This window comes from Oreochromis aureus, linkage group 3 (genome assembly GCF_013358895.1).
Source record: "Oreochromis aureus strain Israel breed Guangdong linkage group 3, ZZ_aureus, whole genome shotgun sequence".
Classification (NCBI taxonomy): domain Eukaryota; kingdom Metazoa; phylum Chordata; class Actinopteri; order Cichliformes; family Cichlidae; genus Oreochromis; species Oreochromis aureus.
The window spans coordinates 59,085,385-59,111,962 of NC_052944.1; the positions used below are offsets into that span (position 1 = coordinate 59,085,385).

Sequence of the window (26,578 nt, forward strand, 5' to 3'; positions counted from 1 at the left end):
GTGATCCCCCAAATCAAGACATATCTTCCTCCAAACCTGGATCCATTTTAGTTCAAATACCAGTAAAACCGCTCAACCAATGATGCAATTTCAACTGCCCTTCACTCAGCTCTCACACATCTGGACACTAGAGACTCATACATTGACTTACACTGAGACTCATTTCCTGACAGGAAGATAGCAGACAGTATGGGTCGGCAGCAACATCTCCAGCACATGAACACTGAATACTGGGGCTCCCCAAGGATTTGTGTTGAGCCCATTTCTCTTCACTCTGCTGGACCATGACTGCACACCATCACACAGCTCCAGCCTATTCATCAAATTTGCAGATGACACAACTGTGGTATGTCATATCAGCAACAATGATGGTTTCTACTACAGGAGTGAAGTTAACCATCTGGCCGAGTGGTGCAGCAACAACAACCAACCCCTGAATGTGGAAAAGACGGAAGAGATCATCATAGATTTCAGGAGAACTCACACCCTGCACATCCCACTAACCATCAACGGTGCTGCTGTGGAGAGGGTAAGAAGCAACCATGTTTCTGGGTGTGCACATCTCAGAAGATCTCTCCTGGTCAAAAAACATTGTATCACTGGTCAGTAAAGCCCAACAGTGACTCTACATCCTCTGCAAACTGAGGAGAGCAAGAGCCTCAACCCCCATTATGAGCACCTTCTACAGAGGCACCGTTGAGAGTATCCTCAGCAGCTGCATCACTGTGTGGTATCCCATATGGAAAAGATATATATAAATCTTATAAAGTTTGTATCTGTCTTGTGTGAAACTTGTATGAAAAGCATACAAGAGTGAAAACAAATATAAGATCCCTTGAAAAATTATGAAACTTGTATGTTTTGGATACTTACTAAAACAATATATGAAAGTGGCCAATGCCTAAGTATCATCCTCTGTAGATGAAGAAGCTAACATAATACTTTTTACTTTTTTGCAGGTATCTCTATCTGTATATGTCTATATGTATATGTAATATATATCTATCTGTATCTAGCGACAAATTGCATGATCCAACACCAACTAATCGTTCATACTGACTGTGGGTCTTATGAGCCAGGCTGTGACAATGTAAGGCTTGTGTGGGATTCAGACCTGGGACCTCTCACAACCTGTCATACGTGGCTATGACAAAAACAGATGGAGAATAAGTGCAGGGGGGTATCACAGCTAAAACCAAATGAGCTGTAGCTACACGAACGAGAGGAACAGTTTAAAGAGTTTCACAAGATATCATTTTAATAGCAAAAGCACCAAAAGGAAAAAGTCAATTTCAACACTTTTACACTCTGTCAGTATCTGTGAGTGAGCAGCAGCAACACCTTAATGTTTCTGAATTCAGTCAGAAACATCAACAACAGGACGCCAGGTAGTTCAAACTGATGATCGCGAAGGAGGCAGAGCAAGCAGAGTTGGCAAAAGTTCAGACATTCTGTCCTTAAGTACAAATACAAACACTACTGTAAAAAAATACTCCAGTAAAAGTTGAAGTACTGATTCAAGTTCCTCACTCAAGTATAAGTAGAAAAGTGCAGGCTCTGAGATGTACTCAAAGTAAGAAAGTCGAAATTAGCTCTATTTTCAGTCATTGTAGACGATGACTTTTCCTGCAAACAGTAAAATGTGCACAGTCAGAGGTTAAAGTGGGTTCAGCAGGTGGAGAAACTCTAAAATTGGTTGTAGTGACTGAGTGTGGGGCATAAAATCATAAGTCAATATAATTTCTATTGAGAGCTCCAGTAGATTTTCTTGGGAACATTTGCTGTTTATCTACATAAAAATATCCAGAGATGAACATCAGAGTCCTTTTATTCAGATAAGATTCACAACAGAGGTGGAGAGGACAAAGTTAGTGAGACCTAAAGAGAAGCAACAGAGCTCTGATTCAGAAGTGATACTCTGTGGTGACATCAGAGATGACATCGTAATGCTCATCGTCCAGTCCCTGCTCAGGCTGAATGGGCAGGATTGAGACACGGAAGATTTTTCCTGTAAAAATGTATGAAGTGTTTCAGCCATTAATTTATAGAGAATTCAGCATATTGATTAATCAGTGAATGATTCAGTTACCTTTAGCTGTCTTTCGATACAAAGACACCATGAGGAGAGTGGAGATGACATATGGACAGAACATCACCAGGTGGAAGAGCAGTCTAATCACAAAGTGGAGTAAGGACGAGTCAGGGGGCGTGGTTATATGTTTTTCTGCAGAGAAAATGTGTGGGTATTTCAACCACATGTGAATATATAATGAAAAAAGAGGTAACATAAGAGTGAAGTTCCTCACCTGTGACAGTGATCCAGCTGGATGGAGACTCTCCATGACCGCTGATGTCACACTTGTAGAGGCCTTCATCAGACCTGGAAACATGCTGGATGGTCATGTGACCTGTAGGCTGCTTCCTGATGAGGGAGCCATCTTTATAGAAAGCAGCTGTGAGGTTGGAGGAGGTGGTGTCTGTTTTACAGAGCAGAGTGACGTCATCTCCCTCCATCACAGGGAGGACAGGACTCTGCAGGATCACTGATCCACCTCAACACAGAGACAAACTACAGCATTTCATCCATTTACACACAGCTTCATCAACACTTTAAAGCTTGGCTTCTGATGGCCTTGTCTCCTCTCGTGTAACTTTAACCCTCAGAGAGTCTTTCAGTCTTGTTCTCTAAAACCTAAAGAAGATGGATTTGATAATCTGGTAACTGGGTTCATTAGTGCCCGATCCCGAAACGTAACTTATTATGCTATGTGACAACACGTCTCTATGCTACACGTTCAGAAACAGGAGGAAACATGAGAACCGTTTGGACTGGTTAAAAACTTGTATATTTATTTTACGTTCTCATCCTGAATTGTTTTGGAAAACAGTATCTAACACGATCAAGGTTGTTGTTAAAGTTAGGGATAAGGTTATGGTTGGAATAATAATAATGTATACTTTATTGATCCCCGTGGGGAAATTCCTCTCTGCTTTTAACTGATTCACTCAATGAATCAGCGGGCAGCCATTGGGCGCAGTGTGTAGGAAAAGTACACTCCTCAGGAGTACCTCAGAGTAGCCGTTCAGTGGATTCGAACCCCCGAGCTTCCGACTAGCGTGACACCACTCTACACCTACTGAGCTACTCCTGCCCCAAAGCATGGCTGGAACGTGTGTAACCACTGGGAGCGTCATTCTATTGGATTCCATCTACAATCCAAAATCCCACAAGGCTGGCCACTATGATCGAAGCGATGGGAAGGGTGCAACATCATGCCGCTGGACCGGATGCTGCTGTCTACACCGGCGAATTCTCACCCCATTTACCCACCCCTTTTGCCTCCTGATGATGTGATGTGTTTTCGTTCATGGTGTGAAGATTCATGTGCTTTTTGTGCTGAGGGGTTTTTGTTTTCTGTTCTCATACTGATCTTCTACCAGGAGCTCAGTCTGTTCTCTTTTTCTCTCCACCACTGCCCTCTTGTGTTGTACAATTCATTTGTTTTCTTTCCGCTACCTGTTCTGACCTGTTCTCGCCAATGTGATTTTTGTGTGATATATGTTGGAAGAGGTCCAATCTCACTGCAGGCAACTGCAAGTGACAAATAAAAGCTTTGTCATCATCATAATCATCATCAACACTAACTCCACACACTCAGCTTACCAGTGACTGTCAGGTTAACCATGTTGCTGATGCCACCCTCTCTGGACTCACACCAGTAAACTCCAGTGTCCCATTCAGGGAAAACAGTCATGTTGCAGAAATATCCTGGTCCATCTCCCCACCCATCTCCACACGCTGTTCTTTTGTCTGTGCTTGTGTTTCTCCTCAGAGTCCATCCAGCAGAGCTGTCGTCCTCCTCACAGCTCAGAGACACAAAGTCTGCTTCAAAAAGCTGAGAGCTGCTGGGACTCACAGTCAGATGAGCTGTGAGGGACAAGAGATGATATATAATATATTATAGCCATTTTTCAATAATTCTGACACTATGTTGAACAGCTCCTTCGAATCGATGGTTTATGTGGAAGCACATACACTTGGATGAATAAATTAAGAGGATAATATCTGATTCACTGTTATTTTTGCTGTGAAGATCAATATACCCTTGTCATTTACTTAAACACTGAGATCAAAAGTGTTCAATAAAAGTTGCTTTAATCAAACATTTACTGACATATAGTGGGACAGAAAGAGACTCTTGGAAAACTATTTTTATTAAAAAAAATATTATTTTTTAAAATTAAACATGAGAAAATTGATTGGCCCATTGCTTAAGTGTTTGGATTCTGGCACCTAGGCCCATGCACAAAGCCACAGTTGCTTCTAGCTTTCTTTGACAGTGTGTACAACAAACCCGATGACACTACCTACCAGAAAGTTGAAAGGCCAAACAAAAACACCCTAACTTTGACACCAAAGATTGGGCAGGCAAATGACTCAGCCCCAAAACAGCTAAAAAGGTTTGTGGTTATTAAAAAAAATGACCATCTTTACTAAGGACCTTGGAAAGAAAAGCGTCTGAACTTCTTTAAGTTGCTTGAAGACACTTTGCCTCTTATCTGAGAAGCTTCTTCAGTTCTAAGGTCAAAGGGTGGAGAGTCCCAGATTTAAGCTCTGTGGGTGTGTCCCGCAAGAGGGTCATGGACCCCCTAATGATCCTCTACCTAATCACACGAGCCAAGGTGTGAAAACAGATGTAGGTCACAATCTGAATCTGTCATGATCTGAAGAAGCTTCTTGGATGAGAGGTGAAACATCCAGACGCTTTTCTTTCCAAGCTCCTTAGACTACGATCACCTGGATGACTGAGAACCTTCACAGACATGCCCATCTTTTCTCACTATATTCATACATTTGTTTATTGTGTATTGTACTGGATTACTAAGCAACTGAAACAGCCTCACATATGTATTTGCTGAAGTACATTGTTTTTGTCAGCTTGTTTTCTTTAACAGTCTCAATGTTTTCTTTCCTTGTTGTACAGGGATTTCTCAGTTTGCACAAAGATGGGTTTCAGGTTGTTTCTACAGATCAGTATAATTTTAGCTAGCTGGTTTCAGTATTTCTCAAAGCCTCACTATCTTTTACAACCCTTAACCTCCTAAAAATGGAAGATAATTTCTGCTGACCTTTGGTTTGTTTCATCTGCAGCATTTTTAGCATTCCTAGTCTAATTCTGATAATTTTCATAAATTCAAAAATTGTAGGAAAAAAAGTAGCCAGAAAAGCACAGGAGCAGTCAGCTGTGCTAAACTGGCCAATTACAATAGTCGTGAGCTGCATTGACCCGACTTGTAGTCACAGTTCTCTGGAGGTGTCCATCGGGCTAGTTGGAAAGTTAGGACACTGAGGTTAAATGAGACTTTCCGGTTACTTCACAGGTTGCAACACAGATTTCCCGCAGTAGTCTAAACAAGACATTAGAAACAAAACAAACAAATGGACAACTGTACCCTCATACACACAATAATAACATGGACTAAACCACCACTCACAACCACTAGCACTTTATATAGCCTCTGTAGGAATTATCCACATATCTCACTGATCTAAACTGCACTACTGTAAATACTGTATACACAATCATTCTGTACAATAGTAGATAGTTATAATTCTACAACTGTTTACAACTGTTTATAACTTGCATAGCTCATATTTCATATTTCTGTATAGTTTTCATATTTATATGATTTTCATAGCCTGTACATACTTATAGTACAGCAGATCTGTACAATCTACTGCACAATATAAAGGTACTTGAGGCAACTGTTGTTGTGATTTGGCGCTATTTAAATAAAATTGAATTAAATTCAATTCAATTCAATTAAATTGAATATTCACAACATACCTTCATATCGTGTACATTGTAACATACCCATAATAGACCCATTTCTGTAGTATATCTACATATATATATTATTGCTAATACATATTTTGTAATATATCTATATTATGGCTAAAGCACTTCTGGATGGATGCAAACTGCATTTCATTGCCTTGTACCTGTGACATGTGCAATGACAACAAAGTTGAATTCTATTCTATTCTATTCTATTCTAGTCTATTCTATGTGAGAGGGTTGAAAGCCTGGAACACTCCACCTTATTCTCCTCCATAAAAACTACATCTGCATCTGCTGGGTCCAAAATGGTCAGTTAGTGTCATGGGGTTGAGTGTGAGGAGTGAGGACCCAAAGCCTCGAGGCAGGCTAAGTTTAACTGAAAGCAAGCCGTTTATTTTGGCTGATGGTAGGAAGTACAAAAGGTAAAATATAAAGTACAAAATTATGAAGCAAAAATTATGAACTTAATGAAACCAAAAAAATACAATTAAAAACCGGAACCTGTGCTAAGGCTGGACATATTATAATTGGGAGTACAGACACTTTGACAATAAGCACAGAAAGGAAACTTGAGAGAATGAGACAACTAAACAACTGAAGTAAATCAAAGCATACAAGACAAAGGGAGGAACTGAAAGAGGAACAAAACAAATGCAACTATGAAATCAAATCATAACTTACACACTAACAGGAAAAATACATGTATGTGTAACTAGTAAGTCCAAAGAAAGTCCAAAAAGCTCAAAAAGGTAAATTGACCCAGTCTTTGACTTTTAACTGCTGGAAGGAGTGACTGGGGTTTAGGAAAATAATACAAACAACTCAGTTCAACGAAAAAGAGGTCTGTCTGCAGTTAGCTGCACCATGTTCTTGATTAATGTGTCCCACAGTGTCCTGGAAGAGCGAGTCAGGTTTACAGTGTGACAGAAGAAAGTTACTGACCTTGGTTTGTGGTGCAGCTCAGCAGTGAGATCAGAACTAAAGAGAAATTAAACTCAGGTTAATTCAGAGTTTAACATTCAACAAGACAGCAGAGGCATGAAAAACACAGAGTGAACTTACAGAGCAGACACAGCAGAGACGTTTCCTCCATCCTGCTGCTCAATGATATCAGACCAGCTCTGAGATCAGTTCACTGTCACTTCAACTACAACCCTCTTCCTCTTTCTTTGACTGGCTGTCAGTGTTATAACTTCATCTCCACTGTATATCATGAGAAGAGTTTCTTTGTTTGACCAAAATAAACCAGAAACATAAAGTTTTAACTTTTAAACCAGAACATAAAGTAAAGACAACAGACTAACAGCAGAAACTGAAGGCAACATAACTACACATCTATCTCACTCATCTACAATAAGTGAGATAGATGTGGTTTGGCCAAGGCAACTTCTCCCTGCTTCAACCACTGATTTGTGGTCAGAAAGAGAGGAAATAAACTGTGTGCCTGCAAGGCATCAAGATGCTGCCTACTTCTTTCTGCCTTCACATTGGTACATTTTGAAAATCCTTGTTCCTTTAGTCATGATCCCACTTGGTTTTACACGTCTGAAAAGCACATCAGACACAAGGAGCTGTGTTAATATAAGTGCAGTGAAAACACATGCAGAATCGGCCTTCATCTCCCTGTAATATTCAGAGAAAAAAAGTGTGTAGGTCTCTATATATATGAAATGCAAATGATCATAAATCAGTGATTTGAAGACTTATAAAGGACATCCTGCCGAAAGATCCGACAGAGCTGATAGAAAACATGGATGTTGATCTCCTTTAACTCTGTTACTGAGTTGTAGAAATGTCAGGGGAACAAGTGCTGTAGGGAGCAGTTCAGAAGGGGAATGGTCTGAAGGTGAAAACAGTTCAGAAGGTCGACCAGCAGACGACCTTCTTGGAGTCGTCTGCTGGTTTGTTAGACCTCTGTGGAGGTCTAGTGACCATTGTCCTCGAAGGGAGGGTGAGTTTACGTCTGGCATCACCTTACCCTGGTTCAGGCAGCTGCAGTGTCCAGTTTCCTCTTTGAAAGAGGGGAGCACAAGGAAGTAGCTGGTAAGAAACATAGCAAAGGAGGTGAAGGGACATGAAGTGTAACAACAACAAAATCCTTTAGCCAAGTAAGGAGTCCATTAGTCCTGGGTAGAGCTGGATGTCTCGAGACCACTTTTATGTGGTCTTGGTCTCGTCTTGGTCTCGGATTAGGCGGTCTTGACTACAAGTCTAGTCCTGGGTTCACTTCTTGGGCAAGTGCTCTGACATACAATGTAAATTAAAAATCAAATACAGACTCGAAGGCAGACTGAATTAACAAAGTTAATCTTTATTGAGGATGAAGTTGCAACGATCCAACTAACTCCAAAGGTTACATTTTTAAAAAGCAGCGAACCAAAGTCCAGGTAGTTTCAGGGGAAAAGGTTCAGATGGAGTCACCACCTGGTAGTTATAACTCCAGTCAAACATCAGGAGTCTAATATCCTCATCAGAAAGGAGGTGAAAACAAGAATTACCAAAATAAGACAGGATGTAGAATAACATCTTCCTCTAAAACCTGATCTGAAAACAGTTGTAGGTTTCATTTAGAAATGAGTTGAATGCTTCCTACAATACAGTAGTTACAGAGCTGCAGTGGTAAACACATGAACAAGGAGAGTTAAGGCAGAATACAAAACAGAACATGAGAAAAAAATAAAAAAACAACATACCAAACACAAAACACAATAATATAAATAACTTAAATTTCAAGTTAAAACATGCTGGGGGAAAGACCCCGGCCCATGAACAGTCCGGCCATTTAATCATGCAGGACAGGGACAGAGGAAATATCAACATAAAACATGAACATTATCTATGTAACAGTTTTTAGGTTTTCCTCCAATATCAGATCTGAAAACATCTGCAGGTTTGATTCAGAAATAATCTGAATACTTTGTGAAAAATACCTTAGATACAAAGGTGCAGTAACACACACAGTACATCATGGAAATCCTCCTCTTAGAATGAATATTTGTTGTTTATCGAGATGAAAATATCCAGAGATGAACATCAGAGTCCATTTACTCCAATGACGTAAGAGGTGAAGAGGACAAAGTTAGTGAGACCCACAGAGACACAACAGAAGTTTGTTTCAGAAGTGATGCTCTGTGGTGACATCAGTAATTACATCCTCATGTACATCATCTAATCCCTGCTCAGGATGAGTGTGCAGGTTCAAGATGGGAAGTTTGTTCCCTGCACATACAAAATATGAAAATGTATCAGATGTGAACCAATGAAGAGTTCAGAAAAAAATGAGTTAATCATCAGCATATTAGGTGAGGAAATTATTCAGTTTTACCTTTAGCTCTGTGTCGATATAAAGACACCATGAGGAGAGTGGAGATGAAGTATGGACAGAACACCACCAGGGTGAGGAACACTCTGATGCCAAGCTGGAGGGTGGAGGAGTGAGAGGGCAGTGTTGTGGAAGAGGGAAGAGCTGAGGTGGCGGGCAGCACTGTGGTTGTAGGTTTTTCTGCAGAGAGAATCCCACCTGTTCAGGTGAATATGTGGATGAAATAAGAGGTGACATCAGAGTGAAGCTCCTCACCTGTGACAGTGATCCAGCTGGATGGAGACTCTCCATGACCGCTGATGTCACACTTGTAGAGGCCTTCATCAGACCTGGAAACATGCTGGATGGTCATGTGACCTGTAGTCTCATTCGTGATGAGGGAGCCATCTTTATAGAAAGCAGCTGGGAGGTTGGAGGGAGTGGTCTTTGTTTTACAGAGCAGAGTGACGTCATCTCCCTCCATCACAGGGAGGACAGGACTCTGCAGGATCACTGATCCACCTCAACACAGAGACAAACTACAGCATTTCATCCATTTACACACAGCTTCATCAACACTAACTCCACACACTCAGCTTACCAGTGACTGTCAGGTTAACCATGTTACTGATGGGACCCTCTCTGGACTCACACCAGTAAACTCCACTGTCATGAGGCACCATCAAAGTGATGTTACAGAAAGAACCAGCTGGTTTTCCCCACACATCTCCACACCGAGTCCTCTGTTGTTTGCTTGTGTTTCTCCTCAGAGTCCATCCAGCAGAGCTGTCGTCCTCCTCACAGCTCAGAGACACAAAGTCTCCTTCAAAGAATTCAGAGCTGCTGGGACTCACAGTCAGACGAGCTGTGAGGAATTCAGTTCATTGTGACTAAAGTAAAATGACCTACTGAGTTTTACAATCTGTCAGTGTTATCAACGAGAAGACATTACCATAAGTAATACAGTACAGTATTTACAATACATTTGTCTTTAACATAATAATTTAATGAATGATATTTTTTAATTCAATAAACTCCATACATTTAATAATCACATTTTTCAGTTAGTTGTGTAAAGGGCAGATAAACATGAAATGCGTTTTTACTTCACCTCAGGTCATTGAGATTGCAGCACAGAAATCACAGAGTGGTCAACAGTATTTCATTGAGTTTATCTTATCGGGACATTAATTTATGCTTATATGTCTTCATCTACATTTTATCATGTCATTTGTTGAAAGTTACAACACATCTGTCAGTCCGTCTTTGTGAAAGGCTGATTAAATTAATGATCTGTCAAGTTAGTCTTTTTCAACTGTAAACCTTCATTGTACTGATATTTCATAACTTCAGCTCAGAGATAAATTTGAAAACATTCTGGTCCTGCTTCCTCATTGGCTGCAGTAGTAATACTAATGGCTTTAACGACTGTAGCTTGTGACATGATAAACTCACTGACCTTGGTTTGTGATGCAGCTCAGCAGTGAGATCAGAACTAAAGAGAAATTAAACTCAGGTTAATTCAGAGTTTAACATTCAACAAGACAGCAGAGGCATGAAAAACACAGAGTGAACTTACAGAGCAGACAGAGCAGAGACGTTTCCTCCATCCTGCTGCTCAGTGATATCAGACCAACACTGAGATCAGCTCACGTCAAGTAAAACCCTCCTCCTCCTCTTTCTGTTCTTCCCTTTTTCTCTGTGTCTGGGTTTCAGACTTGCGGTTAGAAAAAAAACGTGTGTGAAAAAACTTTGTGTTTATTTGTCTGCTACTCTGAAACTATAGTTTTAAAACATGAAGTAAAGATCAAAAGCTACAAAATCTACAACTGACAATAGACCATGAATGCAACATCAGTACCTGTATGATGCTTTCACTGACTCTCCGACCTCCTTTGAGGGAAAGAGCTCTTTCTTCACAACAAAATTTTATCTAAATGTATTTAGTATGATAATGTAATTATTGATTATATTAATAAAATCACAGGTTAAGGCAAACAACGTGTGTCTTCCTGTAACTGTCTGCAAATTAACATTAAGGTAGAAATCTTTAGTTGCTTTTGTGCTTCTCTGTCAGAACGAGTAAATAACCTGAGTGGCTGCACAACATCAGACTACACGTCACACTCTGGTTAATGTTTGTGAAGGTGTGAAGCAGACGTGCTGCATACAGGCGAGCTGTGTTCATGCAGCTGCAGTGAAAACAGAAACAGACATTATCTTCATAATATTTGTAGGAGACAGTGTTACATGTGTCTCTTTATATCTGAAATAAAATCTGCCTAAAAAAGAAACACAGAGGTAATACAAAACACTTACTTTAACTTACGCATTTGCAGATTCCTACACACATTTACAATTCTCATTACACACACAGATCAGTATACACACACATGCTTTTACTACAATAATATCCACATAGAATCCTCTATCATATGAGTTGGACAATGATAGGAACGTCCCATGTGACAGATTAAGGGGAAAGCTGTAAAATATCAGCATTACCAATCAATGGCAGCAGATCTTAAGTTTTTACATTTTATGTTTAGCTTCAAGGCTCTCAGGGGTTTGTGCTCAGCCAGGAACAGATGAGAAGATGTGAAGTGATCCATGGATCAACTGTCAGTCACATGATCCTTTTTTTTACCATCTATTGGACACCAATTTAAGTACCATGTCAGTATCTGTGAGTGAAAGTACATAATGAGAGAGGAGAAAAAATGATGGAGAGGACAAAGTTAGTGAGTCATGGCAGAGACACAATAGAGCTGTGTTTCAGAAATTATACTCTGTGGTGACATCACTGATGACATCATCATGTTTATCATTCAATCCGTGCTCAGGGTGGGCGGGATCGAGACACAAAGGGAATTTCTTGTAAAAAAACCAAAAGTATTAAAAATGTATCAGATGTGAAAAACTGAAGAGTTTACACAGACAGAGGTGTTAATCCTCAGCATACTGACTGATCAGTGAATGATTCCAAGTGTTACCTGTGGCCCTGTGTCAACATAAAAACAGAATGAATTAAAGATGAGAAGGGGATTTGGTTGGAAGTTTTCCTGCAAACAACAAACTTCAGGCCTCTGCTGGTGAAAGAGGGTACAGCCCCCTCTGAGGTCATTTCTGTAGATGACCCGGCCCCTTTAACACCTGGTTTTGTTTTAAGACGACCAAGCAGTGAAACTATCACACCCACTTCAACCTCTAATAACATCAGTCCTCCCACTACTGACAGACCAGTTCCAGTTTTGTACCCTGAACACACTGAAGTCCAGAGGATCACTGTGGAGCACATTGTCAAAAGTACTGACATGTTCCAAACTTATCCAAGCTCTGCAAAGTTCAGCTCCTTTTCTGGAAAAACTCCATGTCCTAATATGGAAGCTGACTATGACATTTGGCAAAGTCATGTTGAGTTTAACTTGCAGATCTGTTCCTGGAAGACAACTAGTACGGAAGTTCATTGAAAGCCTCTCACCCATACTTGACAACCTTGAGACCTCAGAATTAGGGAGACATTCAAAAGGACTGTTGGGGGGGAGTAGTATACAGAGACTGTGTAGCTGGGCCAATCTTGCTATCTAAATAGCAAGAAGCAGCATAAATTTTTGACCATCTCACACTTCTGTTTAATCAGTTTTCTGTTTGACGTTTATTCAGCTGCGTGAAAACCCCGGAAGAATCCTCCCGAGGGATTAATAATGTTTTATTTAATCTAATCTAATCTAATAACTTTAATCTCAGCCAAACCTATTTAATTAAGGAACAAATAAAACACTGAAAAAGGCCAAACAATAACATGTTTAAGTTATGTAAGTGACTTATATATCATGTTTAACCTGAGTAGCGAAAGACCGCAGCGGTTTGGAAACGATGTGCCGGGAGTCCGCTGTTCTCGCCAGCTCAGACATTTGAAGTTTACACAGCTACATTCTCCTGAAAATATGTTAAAAGTTTATTTTGCGACCCACAAAGAGTAATATTAAAACTAAGTAGCTGCAGTAGTAGTAGCCATTGTTGGAATTGGCTGGGCCAATCTGGGATATGGTTTTTCAATTTTTTTGTCCGGGTGGAAAATCGGAAGAAAATTGGGAGAATGGTGGCTCCGGGAGATTTTTGGGTGGGGCACTGAAATTCGGGATTCTCCTGGAAAAATTGGGAGGGTTGGCATGGATGCTCTCACCACCAGCTGCCAACATTGTTAAACAACTGGGTCCTTTGTCCAGCAGCAAAGACGTTTTTAGCTTGCTTGATTCTGTATATGGAACTTGGCAAAGAATCGTTTCCAGCAAGCAAAGAAAGACACAACTCAAACATGTATATACATGGGTGATCTCAGTGGAGACTCACACTGAGACATCAGTTACCTCTTTATTTATACACTGCTCCTTCCTAAAATATGTCAGGTCGGCGCCCCTTGTGTGTAAAACAACTCCTTACAAGGTGATAAGCATGAAACATATGTTCAAACTGTTAAAAATAGTAACCGGTCAAGCTTATCTCAGCAAACTCAGCAAAGGTGGAGGCACCTGTGGTATTTCCTCATGCAAGCTTTGTCATGAAACACAGTGAAATAGGAGTTTTAAATGAAGCTAAACAACTAGGGGTTTTTTAACTACAATAAAGCAGAATACATATAAAAATCCTTTAACATTCCCTCCTGTTTTAGCTCATTTAAACATGTTTCACACTTTGTTTCAGAACATGTTCTCTTGCATCTAGCATTTTCAAACATGTCATCATTATGTGTTACTTATATTGCAATCTAGCTTTACAGGTCGTCTTTAAGATTTTCTTCCCACACATAAACATCTTCATCTTCAAAGTTATCTTCACTGTTACTCAGATCATTTTTGTCATCCATCTGTACAGTAACATAAGCTGTCAATGATGTGGAAATCATTTTAGAAATCATCTTCCTGAGACAAGGGAGAATACATGTGGAGAATACACAGAATAATACAAGTAAGAGTCCTATGAATATTAGACCTTTATACAGCAAAACAGTCCATGGGCCACTTAGCAACCATCTCACCCAATCTGTACCCCCGTCTACATATTCCTTTGACTGCACATTCTGAAGCCGTTTTAGAACTTTTAATGCATCCGTCATGTTACTAGAATGTATGTTGTCAGGTATGTAAGTGCAACAGGTGGTGTTAAAAAGCACACATAATCCTCCTTTTTCAGCCAGCACAATATCAAGTGCTACTTGATGTTGCATGATCATTATTCGCAGGGCATCTATCTCCTCGTTTTGCTGGTCATTGACTCGACATGATGTATCCAGGAACAATCCAAATCGATAGTTCAATGTCTCGATCCTCAGTGCATTTTCCTTGTGCCCACCCACGGAAAGAGTGAGTGCAGCACTTTCTGTCCTGTAGTCCAAAGCTTGAATTCCTGTGGGACATCAGAGCCCCATATTGGGTCATGTGGTTTCGGATCTGGAGTGTCAACTGATCTTTTCCCTCTTTTAAGTGATGTATCGTCGGTAGTTATCTTAAACATGTGATCAGATATGAAGATTGGAGCACACATACCCGTCCAGTTCTGGGGGAGAGTGAAATAGGCCCGCTGTCCACATAGCCAGGCCATTCCCTGCACCCAATAGGTGCCATTGGAAATGTCATTGTGTAGTGGTGTGAGTTATCATGCGTCCAAGCTTTCTTCTGGTGATGCTTTTGGTCCATATTGAATAGTAGGAAGCATCCTGCAGCCAGCACCGCTAGGGTTAGTGAGACTAGGAGCAGCTTCATGATGACCTGGCGCACCTGACCCCTCTGATAAGTAGACCAAAGGCAAGAAGCAAAGGGCGGGATATACCCGATCAGCCCTTCCTCCACCTTTCGGGTCACCAGAGGGCAGGGACGTCGGCGTCTAGTTAATCTATGGTCTCACTCACTTTCTTACAGTGGCTTTGGTGGATCCAGGATGGTCTTTCAGAAATCTTGCATGCAGTAGGCGTGGTTAGGAGCACCTGGTATGGCCCTGCAAGATACTGGAGAAGAGTCACACGGCAATTTGTTGTTTAACACAATTTCTTTATTTTCTAGTAGCTTTGCCATCCACTCTGCTAGAGTGGTCTCTCTAACTGATTTGTTTACTGGTTCACTCAGTATTGGTAGGGGGAAAGGTCTTCCATGAATTATTTCAAACGGCATCAAGTTTTGGGAACCTCGTGTTAATCTCATCCACATTTTCACTAGACCTATACATTCAGGCCATGGTCTCCCTGTTTCTTCCATGCACTTCCTTAATCTTTGTTTGATAGTGCCATTTGTTCTTTCCACTAGCCCTGCACTTTATGGATGGTAGGCACAGTGATTTTTAATATTAAATCCTAGTGCTTCTGAGATCTTGCTAATCACATCATTTACAAAATGTGTTCCATTGTCTGATCTTATCAGGGACGGTATGCCATATGTTGGGACAAAATGGTTGCATAGGCATTTTGCTACAGAGATTGCATCTGCCTTTTTTACAGGATAAATTTCTGGCCATTTTGAGAACACATCTATAATCACTAAGGCGTATTTTGAACCTTGGCATTCATTTAGCTCAATGAAATCCATGTGAATAGTATGAAATGAGTGAGGTGGTGCAGGAAAATGACCTCTTTTTGGTCTTAGGTTACCTTGTGTATTATGTTTTTGACAAATCATGCATGTCCTTATAAATCCTTTTGCCAAAGTTTCGAAATTTAATGTATAGAAGTGTGTTTTTAACTAATTATACTCCCTCCTGTTGACACATGAGTAACTCTATGTGTCACAAGAGCTGCTGTTTTGTGTAAAGACTTTGGTAGTATTGGTTTCCCATCACATATCATCAGATCATCCTGTAGGATTGCTCCGCACCTCAACCATTTCTTTTGCTCTAATAATGACGCCGATTTTTGTTCATTTCTCAAAACATCCAGTGGAATTGGTGTGGGGGTGTCAAGTGTCAGTGTGTCCACTTTTTGTTTTGCAGCTACTTTGTTTGCAAAGTTGTTAGTATAGGTTTGCTCTTCATCTTAACAAAGTCTCATCTAGGATGACAGGATTTCAATCAGGTCAAGCGCCTCTATGCACCTGATTAGTTTAGGTATTTTCTTTATTTTCTTCATCTCATATACCATTGAACTGAGTTTGAGCAAACCTTAAGCTTGATTCAGACTACTTTTAACAATTATCCACCTTACATCATAACTGAATAAGATGCTTCTTCTCATTAATATTATGTCACTATTAATATTATTATTAATATTATTTTCTCTTATTTCTATATAACATCAATGGTATATTACAATATACTACTATACTACAAATATACAATAGTCTATTATAATATTTCATATATATTTTATTATGTATCCATCAGGGCTGGGAGTGATCTGCAGTTTCACCTTACCCAAGCTGGAGACACACTTTCCTTGGCTGAACAATGACACAGCCTTAATATACCTTATGCATCTCTCTTTTTATTTGATATACTTTCGTGTGAATTATCTGGTTTCATTTACTCTATTCATTCTAGGCACGTTAAGTCATGCCAACTATATTTCATTGTTAATACCAGTTTATAGGTTGTTATCCTGCCTATTATTAGTTTGAATACATCAGATAAGCTCTGATTTAATTTAACCTTTTGTTTATTCCACTTCATTCCTCTTGTATTTATTTCTGTTTGGAGGGTTTCTTATAGTTGCGTTAGTGCGGAGGGACTACATTTGCCTTCCCACGTGGGACATTTAGTTTTCTTTGGATTCCTCCATCTACATGCACTAATTTGTCCGGCACCTGGACATTTTTTCTCTAGCCTCTGCTCGTCAGCAGTGAGTTTTGTAGCTTTATTACCCATTACAACAAAACTGCAGAGCCGTCTCTGGTATTAGAGTCAGGAGTGGTAACTAACACGCCTTCTACTCCCTCGCTATTCGTGGAGCGGTGTAAGTTTTACGTGATGAACACAACCTTTCTCCTCTACTCACCAGTACTTTGGCTACTGACAGGAAACAAAATGACAGAACAAAAGAGTAATCCAGCAGCGTACTGTGCTGTTAAAAACGATTTACTCTTCACACACAAAAAACACAACATTTATTATACAGTCGCGCAGATCCTTTTAGTGGATCAGTCTACCGGCCCTTCAGGTGGGCAAATCCTTGCACTTTATTCTACCTGCCCGTGCGATAGGCGAACTCCTGCACTTTATTCTACCTGCCCGTGCTATAGGCGAACTCTTTTACGCGAGTGTATACGTGTGGGTTTCTTTACCTTACTGAAACGTCGCTGCAGCCGGTTTCGTTAGATCGTTCCACTGAATCCCACCGCCGTGGACCACTGATAAAAACACTGGCCAAGACCCGAATTTTTTACGCTCTTGGGCTTTCACCTCTACCTAGAGAGGGCTGTCGACAGACTTCAGTGCGGGCTCCCCACGGCGTCGGGAATCAGTGTAGATCTCTGCTTTGGAGTCACAACAAAACAGTTGTTATTTTCGAATCCGGCTCGAAGGACCAAAAATTATGTCAAAGAATCGTTTCCAGCAAGCAAAGAAAGACACAACGCAAACATGTATATACATGGGTGATCTCAGTGGAGACTCACACTGAGACATCAGTTACCTCTTTATTTATACACTGCTCCTTCCTAAAATATGTCGGGTCGGCGCCCCTTGTGTGTAAAACAACTCCTTACAAGGTGATAAGCATGAAACATATGTTCAAACTGTTAAAAATAGTAACCGGTCAAGCTTATCTCAGCAAACTCAGCAAAGGTGGAGGCACCTGTGGTATTTCCTCATGCAAGCTTTGTCATGAAACACAGTGAAATAGGAGTTTTAAATGAAGCTAAACAACTAGGGGTTTTTTAACTACAATAAAGCAGAATACATATAAAAATCCTTTAACAGAACTGTAGATGTCCTTGATGAACTGTTCACAAAATTCTTGAGTACAAACCAAAATGCCAGAGAAAAACCTTCAGCCTATGTGCACAGGCTCCAGACTACCCTTGACAAAGATGTAAAAGGGGGAGGAGTCCCAGTCAGTGATTTCTATTGGCAGCTTTTGAAACAGTTGTGTAAGGGGTGCTCGGATGATAACCTAATCGCCTAAACCTGCTACGTGTTCAAAGTTCAATTCTTTCAAATTCCTTTTACTCCTCTCGAATCTACTTTATAAACCTAGCCTAACTGTACTAAGCAGGTGGTGCAACGTGATAAAAAAATCTTTCTTCATCTTTCTGCACTGTTACATGTCAGAGGATCAATGTGCTTTTCTCTGAGAATACAAGTGTTAAACCCACAAACAACTAAACACCGGCAAGCTGACACAAACACTGAAAAAATGAACACTAGAATGTATGTTGACCTTCACCTGAATCTCAAAAGATAAAACAAATGTGTCCCACAGTCTCCTAGAACTAAAGACCATGTTTACTTCTACCTGCTGCTTCCTGATAATCAGATCATGATTGACATCAGTTCACAGTCACAACAAATAAAACCCTCCTCTTCCTCCCCTGTGACTGGCTGTGAGTGTTGTGGTTCATGTATCATTTAGCATCAGGAGAAACTAAAAATAAAGTTTTAAGGTTCAAACTGGAACAGTAACAATTAGCAACAACTGACATCAGGACCTGAAGGCAACATAGGGCAACATAAGGACATGTGTGATGATCTCATTGACCCTCTGATGCTGTTTTTTTAAACAAATAAAATAAAATTCACTAAAATTGTTTAATCCATTATTGACAATACATTCAATGATTTTATCAATCCTCTTGCAGATTGTTAGAAACCAGCTGAAAACACACAAAGGTTTCTAGGTCTGATCAACTGTCTCAGCCGTGGGCAAAAAGATGACAGGCAATATAATTCTAAACGGTAATTTATTAATGCAATAATCCAAAAATAAGATAAAACAGTCCAGTTTCCCACCTGGGTATAGAATAAAAAACAGTCCAAGGCCAGAGCCAGCTATGCCACAAAGCCAGTTGCAATCCACATGTCGAACACTTCAGCAGAGATAGCAGTTGTCCTCCGAGACCCACAACCCTATAAGTAGACGGCCAGTAATCACCCTGGCCTCTGAAACTCAACTGCCTTCAGGCTGCGTCATATAGTATGCCCTGACATGCGGAGAGAGACGAAGTAACACCATTTCATTATACAACATGCAGAGCAACAAACCATCCGTCCCAAACACATCAGGTCATCCTAGGTTTCATCACATTACATACTTGCACAGAGAGACAAAGTAATACAGCAGTGTTTGTAGTGTGGGCTCTAAGTAGACTAGTGTATCAGTGCAGTCAATTACACCTGCCTCCAATTAGTCCAACCCCATTACAGCCATTGGCTCACTGTGACACACAACCACTCCCAAACCAGTGCAACTTCACACAATAATATGGACATGAATTAATACAGGCACATTAGTCTACCATGTTACATCTTCCTGTAGCTGAATGTAAGCCAACTGTGAGGTCTGAGTTGGAGGTGGGCTTTAGCTTCTCTGTGCCAACCACTGACTTGTGGTCAGAAAGATAGTAAATAAATGTTTGGCTGCACAACATCAGACTGAAAGAAACATTAAAGATGTGAAGCAGAGCTGAGCTGCTATCAGACAACTTCTGCTCTCACACTAACAGACTTTTTGTAAATCCTCTAAGTGTTTACTCTGCATGTTGTCAGAACTCTGATCTCACTGAAATCCAACTGAATGTGTTGCAGAGAAACCACATCACACAAACTGAGCTGTGTTAATACAACTACAGTGAAAACACAGACAGAGTCAGTATTTATCTCCACATAATGTTTAAAAGAAACAGTGTGATATGGGTCTCTTTATACAGTGGCTTGCAAAAGTATTCGGCCCCCTTGAACTTTTCGACATTTTGTCACATTACAGCCACAAACATGAATCAGTTTTATTGGAATTCCACGTGAAAGACCAATACAAAGTGGTGTACACGTGAGAAGTGGAACGAAAATCATACATGATTCCAAACATTTTCTACAAATAAATAACTGAAAAGTGGGGTGTGCGTAATTATTCAGCCCCCTGAGTCAATACTTTGTAGAACCACCTTTTGCTGCAATTACAGCTGCCAGTCTTTTAGGGTATGTCTCTACCAGCTTTGCACATCTACAGACTGAAATCCTTGCCCATTCTTCTTTGCAAAACAGCTCCAGCTCAGTCAGATTAGATGGACAGCGTTTGTGAACAGCAGTTTTCAGATCTTGCCACAGATTCTCGATTGGATTTAGATCTGGACTCTGACTGGGCCATTCTAACACATGGATATGTTTTGTTTTAAACCATTCCATTGTTGCCCTGGCTTTATGTTTAGGGTCGTTGTCCTGCTGGAAGGTGAACCTCCGTCCCAGTCTCAAGTCTTTTGCAGACTCCAAGAGGTTTTCTTCCAAGATTGCCCTGTATTTGGCTCCATCCATCTTCCCATCAACTCTGACCAGCTTCCCTGTCCCTGCTGAAGAGAAGCACCCCCAGAGCATGATGCTGCCACCACCATATTTGACAGTGGGGATGGTGTGTTCAGAGTGATGTGCAGTGTTAGTTTTCCGCCACACATAGTGTTTTGCATTTTGGCCAGAAAGTTCCATTTTGGTCTCATCTGACCAGAGCACCTTCTTCCACATGTTTGCTGTGTCCCCCACATGGCTTGTGGCAAACTGCAAACGGGACTTCTTATGGTTTTCTGTTAACAATGGCTTTCTTCTTGCCACTCTTCCATAAAGGCCAACTTTGTGCAGTGCACGACTAAAAGTTGTCCTATGGACAGATTCCCCCACCTGAGCTGTAGATCTCTGCAGCTCGTCCAGAGTCACCATGGGCCTCTTGGCTGCATTTCTGATCAGCGCTCTCCTTGTTCGGCCTGTGAGTTTAGGTGGACGGCCTTGTCTTGGTAGGTTTACAGTTGTGCCATACTCCTTCCATTTCTGAATGATGGCTTGAATAGTGCTCCGTGGGATGTTCAAGGCTTGGGAAATCTTTTTGTAGCCTAAGCCTGCTTTAAATTTCTCAATAACTTTATCTCTGACCTGTCTGGTGTGTTCTTTGGACTTCATGGTGTTGTTGCTCCCAATATTCTCTGAGACAACCTCTGAGGCAGTTGTGGAGCTGTTTTGCAAAGAAGAATGGGCAAGGATTTCAGTCTGTAGATGTGCAAAGCTGGTAGAGACATACCCTAAAAGACTGGCAGCTGTAATTGCAGCAAAAGGTGGTTCTACAAAGTATTGACTGACTCAGGGGCTGAATAATTACACACACCCCACTTTTCAGTTATTTATTTGTAAAAAATGTTTGGAATCATGTATGATTTTCGTTCCACTTCTCACGTGTACACCACTTTGTATTGGTCTTTCACGTGGAATTCCAATAAAACTGATTCATGTTTGTGGCTGTAATGTGACAAAATGTGGAAAAGTTCAAGGGGGCCGAATACTTTGCCACTGTATCTGAAGTAGAAATGTTCATTAATCAGTGATTTGATAATTAAAACATTGTTATCAAATAAATGTGATGTACATGAGGACATCCTGCTTGAAGAACATACAGCAGATGGAAACATTTATCCTGACCTACTTAGAAATGTCTGACAGTCATGAACAGTAAAAATCAGAATTTCAGTCCTGGTGCAATCAGATTTTTATTGATGTAATTTTAGTTTGATTCGTACATTATTTTTGTTTATATTATGATCCTAACATTATACTATTTTGCAGGTGTCTGTATTTTTTACTCATACTTTCTATGGATGTAGCATAAGATACGATAAGACAAACCTTTATTGGTCCCACACGTGGGAAAGTTGTTGTGTAGGGGGACCATATTTTGATTTCCAAAAAAGAGAACACTTGTCCCAGTCATGAAGAACTTTAATAATACTGTTTGTTTAAAGTAAACTTTAACATATTTAATCGATGCTTTGTCTGTGCGGTTAATGAATGGTGAAAATAAAAAAGGTCATATCGGCTTTTACAAGCCAACAAGTGCAACAAAAGAGGACGGTTGGTCACCCTATTGTTGTGTCACAGCAGAAAGTGGACAGTGCAAAGTTACAGGAGCAAAAATTAAGAAAAACAACGGAATAGGATAAGATAAAAAGAATAAAAAACTACATTGTCAGAAAAAAATTACAATTAGTATAGCATGTTGCAGCTAATTCCAGTTTTCATTAATTCATAACTCAGTGATCGCTTCTGGCAACAAAAAACAACAGTTGTAAAAAAATTGAAGCTACAAATTAAGTCATCCATAATCAATCGATCTTTCATGCTGTCTGTGACAGTATGAAAGATGAGGCAGGCTGTGACAATGTGGGGGCTCACCTGGGATTCAGACCTGGGACCTCTCACCCACAACCCAGTTTTTAAAGCTATGATAACAAGAGGGCAGGGGCCCATCACAGCTAAAACCACATGAGCTGTACGTACAGATACTAAAGAGCAACACGAACAACTGGAGCAGTTTAAGATGTTTCACTGGATGTGACTTTAATATCAAAAAAGCACCAATAAGAACAATTTCAAGGCTCACTGAAAATTTTCAGCTTGTGTTGATTCAGCAAGAGGTGAAAAGACAAAAACTCCTCTGAGCAGGAATATTTACTGTATATCTACATAAAACATCCAGAGATGAACATCAGAGTCCATTTATTCAAATAATCTCCACATCAGAGATGGAGAGGACGAAGATGGTGAGACTTGCAACAGACACAACAGAGCTCTGATTTAGAAGTGATACTCTGTGGTGACATCATCACGCTCATTTAATCCCTGATCAGACCAAGTGGGTTTGGTTGAATCACTGATTTCATTTCCTGTAAAAAGAACAAATAAAAATGTAGAACGTCTATCCACTGTTAATTCTAGAAGAGTTCAGACAGAGACAGGATTTAATAATCAGCATTTTAATTTATCAGTGAATGATTCAGAGTGTTACCTTTGGCTCTGCATCGATATAAAGACACCATGAGGAGAGTGGAGATGAAGTATGGGCAGAACACCACCAGGTGGAGGACCACTCTGAATGCAAGCTGGAAGGAGCCGTAGTCAGGGGGTAGTGCAGATGAAGACGTGGGCACAGCAGTGCTGGGTTTCACTGTAGGTGTGGGTGGTGGTGTGGTTGTAGGTTTTTCTGCAGAGAGAATCCCACCTGTTCTGGTGAATATGTGGATGAAATAAGAGGTGAAATCAGAATGAAGCTCCTCACCTGTGACAGTGATCCAGCTGGATGGAGACTCTCCATGACCGCTGATGTCACACTTGTAGAGGCCTTCATCAGACCTGGAAACATGCTGGATGGTCATGTGACCTGTAGGCTGCTTCCTGATGAGGGAGCCATCTTTATAGAAAGCAGCTGGGAGGTTGGAGGGAGTGGTCTTTGTTTTACAGAGCAGAGTGACGTCATCTCCCTCCATCACAGGGAGGACAGGACTCTGCAGGATCACTGATTTATCTGAAGACAGAGACAAACTACAGCATTTCATCCATTTACACACAGCTTCATCAACACTAACTCCACACACTCAGCTTACCAGTGACTGTCAGGTTAACCATGTTACTGATGGGACCCTCTCTGGACTCACACCAGTAAACTCCAGCGTCCTGGATGAACAGCACACTGATATTACACAAATAACCAGCTGGTTTTCCCCACCCATCTCCACACTGAGTCCTCTGTTGTTTGCTTGTGTTTCTCCTCAGAGTCCATCCAGCAGAGCTGTCGTCCTCCTCACAGCTCAGAGACACAAAGTCTCTTTTAAAGAACTGAGAGCTGCTGGGACTCACAGTCAGACGAGCTGTGAGGAAGAAGATATATAAATATATTTTTTAAATTTTTCACTATCCAGATATTTTTCACAGCTGTTGATTTCCTCACATCAGCTGCTGAATGCTTAATAAAATGGGTATTATTCATAACACAATCTGAGTTATATGTGTTTGAATGACATAAAACCTGAAATCCTTTAAACCGTCAGAAAGAGTCAGTTATTATGGACGTGAATGAGGAGGAGTCTGTCTGCAGTTAGCTGCACCATGTTTTTAATAAATGTCTCCTGGAAGAGTGAGTCAGGTTTACAGAGTGACAGAAGAAGGTTACTGACCTTGGTTTGTGGTGCAGCTCAGCAGTGAGATCAGAACTAAAGAGAAATTAAACTCAGGTTAGTTCAGAGTTTCACATTCAACAAGACAGCAGAGGCATGAAAAACACAGAGTGAACTTACAGAGCAGACACAGCAGAGACGTTTCCTCCATCCTGCTGCTCAATGATATCAGACCAACACTGAGATCAGTTCAACATCACACTCAGTAAAACCCTCCTTTTCCTCTTTCTCTGTCTAGAAAAAACCGTGTGTGAAAAATTTTCTGTGTTTATTTCTCTGTTTCCTTGAAATCAAAGTTTTAAAAGTTTAACTGAACATGAAGAAAGGATGAAAAGCAACAATATCTATGACTGACAGTAGACCCTGAATGCAGCATCAGTACCTGTATGATGTCTTCACTGACTCTCCGAACTCCTTGGAGGGAACGAGCTCTTTTTTGACAATTACATTTTAAGTAAATGCATTGATTTAGTTAGAAATATTGCAGATCGAGCCAAACAAACTGTGTCTTCTTGTAGTTCACTGCACGTTAACTGTAAGGTAGAAAGCTTTAGTTGGTTTTGTGCTTCTCTCTGTCCCACCCACTGACTTGCTATCAGAAAGCAAACAACCTGAGTGGCTGCACAATATCAGACTAAACGTCACGCCCTGGTTAACATTTGTGAAGGTGTGAAGTAGACGTGCTGCATACAGCGAGCTGTGTTAATGTAACTGCACTGAAAACACTGAGTCACACATTATCTCCCCATAAGATTCTGTCAGGAAACTGTGTGTTTAGGCAGACTTGCACCCAAATGCAGACTCACAGACAGGATTTTAAAACCAAAACTCTGCTTTATCACTGGCACGATTTTATACAAAAACTAAACTGGAAAACCTACAAACTAAACTATTAACAGAACATACAGCGAGGCATGAAGTAGACGCTGACATATATGGCCTATATGTCACATATATGTCACACAGTGGAAATTTGTGATTTTAGGTTTTATGTTGTTTTGGATCATACTGTGTATTGGTACCATAGAGTATTGATTTTATTTGCATGACTTTTGTTCTGCCTTTTATAACTTAAACTGGATATTATAGTTGTAAACTGCCCTAGAGCTCCCTCTAGTGGCTGCTTTGTAATATCGTTTTGGTTACTTTGGGAAGGGAAAAAATGAGAACGTGAAGAAGAAATCAAAGATGGCGGAAAGTGATGCCGTAATGTTATCGTTCTAAGCTGATACGGACCTTAAAATGTTGTTGCCTTGGACAAGATATGTCTGTAAGTATGAGTGTCGATAAAATAATTATTATCTTTTGTTTTGTGTAAAAATGGTATGATAATTTGTACATTTGAAAGTTTCATCTTGTTAGCTTGCAGTAAGAGTGTAACAAGCTAGTTTACAATGTTAGTTAGCTAATACAGTATTTTGTACTTTCAGTTTTACGATGGTCAAAGAGAAGGCAATGGTCAGAGGCCATTCTTCAATAAATCAGCGCAAAAAGGAAAATAAGTCTGGTTATTGGGGCATCGTTATCTCGCTGTCTAGCTGGTGAAACTAAGAGACTCAGGGCGAGGACAGCATAGTAAAAAGACACTAGCGCAGCGGGCACAACCACGAGGAGCTATTTTCAGCGCATCAGTTATGAGCCTACGGTCAGGAAAGCAATATCAACTGGATCTTCCAGAAGAGGAAGAAACACCAGACCAAAAATACACAGAACAAGTGCACAACGCAGAGGATATGGAGAACAAGGATAATGCAAGCAACGCAGACACACAGGCGGAGTCTAGACGCTTGCGTACATCCAAGCGTTCATCCACAAGTTCTGCAGCCCTTAAAGCACGAGCAAAAGCAGAGGCTGCACGTGCACAGCTGGTGTATTCAGAAAGGGAAGCAGCTATAATGAAACAAAAAACTGAACTTGAGGCTAATTTACATGTTTTGAGTTGTCAAAAGGCTGTTGCAGTTGCAGAAGCAGAGGTTGCAGTTTATGAAGAAGAGGAGGAGGGACTCTCAAAAAGTGAACTGCGCTATCCATTGGTGGGACCACCCGTTAGTCCAAAACAACGCATAGCAGAGTATGTACAAAAACACTCAGATATTTGCCTTGAAGTAGATCCACTTGCCTGTCACAAAGCTGCACGTGAACAATGCGAAATGGCTATGAATGCAGATATAGACAATGACGGCTCACACAGTGCTCAAAAGGCTAATGTTAAAGTGGAACTCCAAACACAACAGAGAGAGAGACTGGATTCCCCCAAACCTTATCCGTACAACACTCTTCAAACATCAACAGAGATACAGGGTGTCCAGGAT

The 26,578-nt window shown here is 40.6% G+C and overlaps 1 long non-coding RNA gene across 1 annotated transcript; it reads right to left on the minus strand.

Annotated features, from left to right (window-relative positions):
• Window positions 1–1,391: 1,391 nt before the first annotated feature.
• Window positions 1,392–2,369, minus strand: LOC120435882. Its single transcript, XR_005609992.1, has 3 exons — window positions 2,307–2,369; window positions 2,090–2,224; window positions 1,392–2,008 (listed from the first exon to the last, which is right to left on the minus strand). It is a non-coding gene; the product is annotated as an uncharacterized LOC120435882 (long non-coding RNA).
• Between the last annotated feature and the right edge of the window lie 24,209 nt (window positions 2,370–26,578).